The sequence below is a fragment of the Aplysia californica genome, unplaced genomic scaffold (assembly GCF_000002075.1).
Source record: "Aplysia californica isolate F4 #8 unplaced genomic scaffold, AplCal3.0 scaffold00091, whole genome shotgun sequence".
NCBI classification, from domain to species: Eukaryota; Metazoa; Mollusca; class Gastropoda; order Aplysiida; family Aplysiidae; genus Aplysia; species Aplysia californica.
This window is the reverse complement of record NW_004797361.1, coordinates 21,925-29,709: the sequence shown is the minus strand read 5'-3', so window position 1 is coordinate 29,709 and position 7,785 is coordinate 21,925.

Genomic DNA, 7,785 nt, shown 5'->3' with positions numbered 1-7,785 from the left:
CATGGTTTCTGGCTGTTGGTCAATTTTTATTTTTTTTTAGAATTTTCTTTTTCCGTTTGGCAACACCTTTTATGTCCATTAAAAACTTATTCATGAGAGGACTTTACTAAAGACTTTGATCAAAGACTCACAAAAGATGTGAATTTGCAGTCTCCAAGGACTTTCAAGCTTTGGAAGTGACAAAACTTTGGCGGCCATTTTCTCAATAACTTTCCCTCTTACACCAGGCGACCCCCACCTTCAACCACGAGTATCAGCTCTACTTCTATTCAAGATAGACGGGTACTTTTCCCCATCAAAATCAATATAAAAGAACACGCTTTATGATGACTCCAACAACTCTATATGTCCCAAAATTGACGAGCACCCGTTTCTACAACGTTGCAACACATACTGTACATTAAATGGTACAGAAAATGATATGACCATTTCAGCGACATTGTTTAGTGAAAACATACAACAGAGAAAATGGCGTCTGAAGTCAAAGATGGACATAAAAAATATGTCAGATTTTAGGGTCTAGTCAAGAAAACATGAAATACACATTCTTATACATTGATTTCACTTACCATGCTTTTAATTGGTAAGTATCCCTGATTTCTCTCAGATAAATCCTTAGTTATAACGTTTGGTCAGACACTTTTGGTCGTTTTGAGTTACTATGACCATGAGCTCAGAAACTAAATGTTTTGTCGGCTCTATCAAACTTGTAACATAATTCGCAATCATTTTCAAGATATTCAAAGAATTCCATTCCAAAAAAAAAAGTTGACATGATGATGTGAAAATCAAAATCTTTGACGTCAAATTTCTCAAAACTACGTACTGTGGAGATAGAACGTTGTAATTTTGAGGGAGACTCTTCACTATCTCAGAATTATATAGTTCTATCTGACATTTATGGACTTTTTGAGTTACTATGGCCATTATGGGATCAGAAATAAAAAGTCTATACTGCTCTATCAAAATTGTAAATTATTCTGAATCGTTATAAAGATATTCAAAGATTTTCATTTGAAAAAAGGATTGATAGGTTGTGAAGCTTAAAACAATTTTAATGTCAAATTTATCAAAATTAAGTCCTCAGTAGATACAAAAACATTGTAATCCTGGGTTTGCAAACTTTCTCAAAACTAGGAACTGAGCACATAGAACTTTGAAATATTATTTATTCTGATGTAGCATATTGACTTTAATAATCACACATCTCTTGGAAACGCCCCAAAGGAGAAGCAACGGGTGTTCTCGCACCGCCACACATATTATCATCAAATAATTGACAGATATATCTTGAGTCCAATTGATTCATACCCACTCCATGTTTAGTGTTATCATTACAAACTTGTACACATTCATTGCTGGAACAATAATTCCGTGCATATATTATGTACAGAAAAGATGATGACATGACACATTTGTTCAAGAGTAAACAACGCCGTACCTGATTGTACAGTTCAGCCTATTTTTAAAATACAATAAGCAATAATGTATTACTCAAGTTGTAATCACATCTCCTTGACCTTCTACTGAGGGCCAGTATATTAAAGAAAAATTAGCCGACCAGTCTTGTATAATACAATATGCAAGTATATGTGATGCAGCGTGGTGGAATCAGGCTCTCGTCAATTTTTGGGCATGTATAGTTATTGGTGTCATCTTAAAGCTTGTTCACTTGTCTTCATTTGTATGAAAAAAATGTCCACTTATCTTGAATACAAGTTGAGATATTTGCAAATAAAGGAGGTGGGGGTCACCTGTTTTCAGTTAGGGAGAAAATGGCGCCAAAGATGAGTTTTTTCCTTAGCTTAAGAGTCCATGGTCACTGAAAATTTACATTTTTTGTGAATTTAATCATTTTTCAGAAAAACTCAAACAGAAATGAGTTCTTTTAAGGGCATGAAAGGTGTTGAGCCAAAAAGCAAAAATTTCATAAAAATTCCCAAACTTGCGAAAAAATGCAAGTTTCATTTTGATTATTTTGACGAAAGTCTGATTCCACCACGCTGCCTCAAAATTTAGTCGACCTGTCTTGTATAATACATGCAAGTATATGTTTCATGACGCGGTAGAATCAGGCGCTCGTCGATTTTGGGGCATCTGGAGTTATTGGTGTCATCTTAAAGCTTGTTTATTCGACCATCTTTTGATGAAAAAATCGCACGCTTATCTTGAATAAAAGTTGAGATATTTGCGATTGAACGAGGTCGGGATCGCTTGGTTTCAGAGATAAAATTAGGGGGGAAAATGGCCACCAAAGTTTGATGATTTCCACAGCTTGAGAGTCCTTAGAAACTGAACATTTACATTTGTTGTCACTTTGATCAATGTTTTTTAAAAGTAAAATCAACGCAGAAATATGTTTTAAATGGACATAAATGGTGTTTAGTAAAAAGAAAAAAAAGAAAAAATTGTCAAACAGGAGGAAAAAAGCCGATATCTTCAATTTCATTATTTTGACGAGCGCCTGATTTGATCATGATGCCCCGCATAAACGTCTACACAGAGGTGGAGAGGTTAGAAACAACTTGCAAAACGATCCAAACTGTTCCCGTACAACTACCAGTTTTCTTGAAAAGAAAACAACTGATCACTTCTACAGAAAGCAAACGAGACTCCTCACCTTCAGCTAGATTAGATCTCTGTAAACAAAAACCATAACCAAAAGGATTGAAAAACAAAGAACACAAAAATTACACGAAAACATAAAATAATGAAGCGTCCAAATCGACCACATTAAAACAAAAATTAGATGAACCAATTGTTAAACAATGATGTACCAGGTGAACAAATCATAGAAAAAAATCCTCTAGTGTACAGCAAGAATCCATCTTTCATACCAACGACGTCTTCATAGCTTAGGATTAACAGAATAGCGACAACAATAACAACAACAACAACAACAACAACAACAACAACAACAACAACAACAACAACAACAACAACAGTATCATCCAATAATCAAGCAACCAATCAAAAATGACACAAACAAAAATAAACCCAATTTATATTGAAAAACAGATAGCATCCAATAATCAAGCAACCAATCAAAAACCACACAAACAAAACAAAGCAAAAAAAAATTATATGATAAAACAGATTGCCACAAATTAATGTAAACCAAGACTAAATAGATTCCTGGCATTTTGTTCGACGAGGCTGTTTCAGCAAACGCCCCCAAAATGTAAAATTGGTATTTAGTTTGAATGTGAATTTCAAGAGATTAATTAAATAAGTGCACTGCCGAAAACAAAATCATGTGCGCACCATTAACCCGACAGAAAGTGATATTTAATTGTTTAACTGAAACAGATCTAACATCGACGGGAACTGAAATTTCGGAAGTTTCAGATAATGTAATTAAATCCTGGTCTTTAAAAAATGGCTTTCAAAGCTTTCAATGCAAAACGAGTAAAGTAGTAACTTTCGACCTAATTACGGATCCCAAAAGAGATGAGGAAAAAAATTAAACCAACACGGTTGACGGATTTGGTAAACCTCGATTACTGCTTTCCGTCAGCAAACCACGTTTTCATTTTGCAATAATTACCAGGGTATGTTGCGAAATTTGAGTTGGCATAGTTCTTGGATAGGTTGAGACAACAGGGAAACCATTCGGATTTCTCTTTGTCTAAAGAGGAGCTTGGGGGTGATTGGGGAGTGAGTGGGCTTTCAAAAACAAAACAGCTTTTTTAAAACAAGATAAAGCAAGTATGTCATAAAAGTACATGTACTTCAAAAAACTCATTACAGTATGATTTAAAGAATAAAATATTAGTTATTTCTGATTTTACGAAAACATAATAAGTTACATTGCTTAAATTGAAAATGCCTCTACTCGCAGCAATCTTTGCTTTGGAGGGGAGCTGAAGAAAAAATAAGCAAGAGTCCACAAGTACGCGAAATAATTCTGGGGCTAAAGAAATATTTTTAAAAAACAACAAAAAGCAAAGCAAATGAAGAAAAAAAAACCGCAGCAACCTGACAATCGGAGACAAATCGAAATAGGTGTTTGAGACAAATGAAAAGTGAGGATAAAATCATCATGATTTAAAATGGAGATTAAAACAAAAACAAAAACACTTCCACCAGAATGTTCTTTCCGTTTGGACCTCCCAAAATGTTTAAACAACAGAGATGTTTCTTTAATGGACAGGTTGTGGCGTTTATGGTGCCTGAATCTTAAGTGCACTTCATTCACAGGAAAGAAATGATTGAGAAGCATCATCGTGAAATCAGGCTCTCGTTAAAATAGTGAAATTGAAGAAACTGGCATTTTCCCACCAATTTTGCAATTTTTATCAAATTGTTGTTTTTTGCTTCAACCCATTTTATCGCCTTTCAAATGCACATTTATGTTTAGATTTAACTGAAAATCGTTGATTAAAAGCACAAAAATTGCAAAATGTAACTTTCAAAAACCTCTCAAGCTATGGAAGTCACTAAATTTTGGCCAGCAATTTTCTCGCTAATTTTATCACAAAAACCATGCGACCAGACCTCCTTCAATCGCAAATATCTCGATCTCTGTTAGAAATAAATAGGCCTTTTTTTTTTTTGAAAGCAAGGAAAATGAACAATCTTTCAGTTGCTACCAATAACTCTACATCCCCAAAACTTGACGAGTGCCTGATTCCACAATATCCTGACACAATTGTCAAAATAAGCAAAATGAAGAAACTTGCATTTTTTTGCTGGTTTGTGAATTTTTATCAAATTTTTGTTTTTTGACTCAACACCTTTCATGCCCATTAAAGAACTCATTTCGGTGTGGATTTTTCTGAAAAACGTTGATTAAAGGCACAAAAAATGGAAATTTTCAGTTACCTCAGACTTTTAAGCAAAGGAAATAACTAATCTTTGGCGGCCATTTTCTCACTTATTTTCCTGTGAAAACAGGTGACCCCCAACTCCTTCGTTCGTAAATATTTTGACTTGTATTCAAGATAATTGGATATTTTTTCATCAAAATAAACGCAAGTGAACAAGCTTTAAGATGATACCAATAACTCCACATGCCCTGATTCCACCACGCTGCCTCACAATTCTTATCATCTATGTTAACTGTACAGACTCATTGTGAGCAAATGGACAAAAAGTGCGTTCATATTTCACGTTTTCTTTATGAAAAGAATTTTTTTGGGGGTCACAAATGAAAAACAAGGCAATGTCTTTGTACACCGAAAGCTGACTGAATGACAGTTGCCCTTAAGCAGGTTCTTCTGTTCGGTAGAGAAAATGTATGCGATGGGTGCAGGGATAAATAAAACGATCTGAAAGAAGCAATATGAGAAACTGAAAACAAATCATATCAATATTTTTTATGGATGTTGTCACGATTATTATGATTAGGCAGAGCAAGTAACGTCGTTCATCATTTAAAAAAAGAAAAATAGATAAAATTAAGAATGATAAGTTCATAAATCATGATAATGAAGTTCATATTGGACGAGTCTATAATATTATGATGATTAGGGAGAATAAATACGATCCCGGCCTAGATCATGAATGTATTGGACACATTTCATATGGGTGAATTGATGTGATGATAAAGGGGACACAAGAACAGACCTTGACACGCAAAAATGACAAAATGCTTTTCGTTCCTCATTAAAAACTCACTCTTGTGATATCTACAAAAACAGTCCGTCTGACCAGTGCCGTTGCAAATAAATCGTCTCGTCTGACACTTGACGTCACACCGTCTTGTCACTCATAATAAACACATTCATAAATTGCCAAATCTGAAACATGTCTCTATAATCTCAAAGTGACATCAGGAATTAATACCCACATAGTGACATTATTCACAAGAGCCACATAAAGACGTCATGTATTAATAGCCACATAAAGACGTCATGTATTAATAGCCACAAAACAAAATCATGTATACTAACCACATAATGATGTCATGTGCTTATGAACCACATAACGACGTGACGTATACTAGCAACATACTGAAGTAATGTATAATAGCCACATAGTGACGTCATGTAAAATAGCCGGATAATGACGTCATGCTTACAAACCACATAACGACGTGATGTATACAAGCAACATAATGACGTGATGTATACAAGCAACATAATGACGTCCTGCATGATAGCCATATAATGTCGTCCTGTTTACGAGCCAGATAATGACATCACTATGGGTCCTGTATACATGATACATTGTAGTATAAATTGCGTCATTAAAACCCTCCAACGTATCCCGCGATTGTCCTGTATAGATGTAGTAGCCGCGTCATTAAGGCAAGCACTAGTACATTTTGGGGGTGTTTTTGGCTTGAAAAATCGATTTCCAGATTTTGGGCTAGAAATAATGTTAAACCATTATACTACATGTTCCACATGTTTCCAAAGCTTAGAAAACACTCGCGCTCATATGACCTTATGCAGTTGTGAGCGCCGTAAAACCCTATACTGCTACTTAGAAAACACTATGAATAAACACATTTTCTGTTTTTGTAACCTGTGGGTGATCTTTTAGGATCACAAAATGGTTACGTTGTTAGTTTTGGATTATAAAACATTGTAGCAACCAATGTTACTTTGAACAGAAGGTTGGCATGCTGTATACCACTGAAAACGGCATTTAGTGCTCAATCTGGTAAAATAACTCCCAGCAGCACCGTACGCGTTCATTCAAAAACACTGTAGTAAACCCCTCTGACGTATCCCTCGAGTGACGTCAGTAGTACCGGCCTGGCTTCTCAGTGCCTGAGTCGATGGACAGGTCCAGCTTCTGCGGCGGTCCCGCCACGATCTGTCTCTGGTAGGGCAGGATCTCCCCTGGCAGCTCAGCCGGCTCCCCGTTACTGGTGGGTGCCTGGGTGTCCTCTTTGTCCGGGTGGTAGAGCTGCGTCACTTTCCCGGACATGTCGATGCGGCCCGCCAGCCAGTAGGTCGTCATGGTGCCTTTGCCCTGAGCGAGGGAGAAAAGAATTGAGAACTCGTGATTTTTTTACTTTTTTTTGTTCGTGGGGAGGGGGGGGGGGTTAAAGGTTCAAATGTATTACGTTACCAGACATGCAAAAAAAAAAAATGTTTAGTAAAAAACAATGTTGCAAAACCATAACATATTTTCACAAGGTGGCCAGAAGTTCTCTGTGGTACCCTTGTCCTGATAGGGTTTTGTTGTTGTTTTTTGTGTTTTTCGTTTTGTTGTTGTTGTGGGGGTTGTTTGTTTTTTTTTTGGGGGGGGGGGGTTTGGAAGGGGGGAGGGGGAGAAGGGGAATTCGGGAAGTAAGAACTTTTTTTTTCATCTAATTCATATAACAAACAAAGAAAAGGGCAAACAACAGAAAGAAAAATTAAAACAAAATTTTAAAAAATTTAAAAATTTTAAAAATCATAACGAATTTTCACAAGCAATTCAGTTGGTCGTCATCGGTACCCCTTGCCCTGAAGGTAAATATGGATCGTCAATTAATACATGAACCTCATTTATAATTAAATTATGTTACAAAAACAAGGCAAAACAACAAAAAAGAAGCAACGAAAACAAACGTGGATAAGGTTTTTTAAAAGAATCAGAACTCATTTTCAGAAGGCAGCCAGAGGGAGTCGTCATGGTTCACTTTCGCTACGCTATGGGGAAGAAAGAAAATCGTAAATTGAAAACTTTTTTCATCTCATTTACGAAAAAAAAATAATATAAAAGAAACCAAACTAGTCAAAGAGCAGAACACATTTCTACAGGCCAGGCAGTGGGTCGTTGTGGTCCCCTTGCCCTAGGGGGGAGAAACGGAGATCGTGATTTGAGAAACCTTTCTTTTTTATAAAA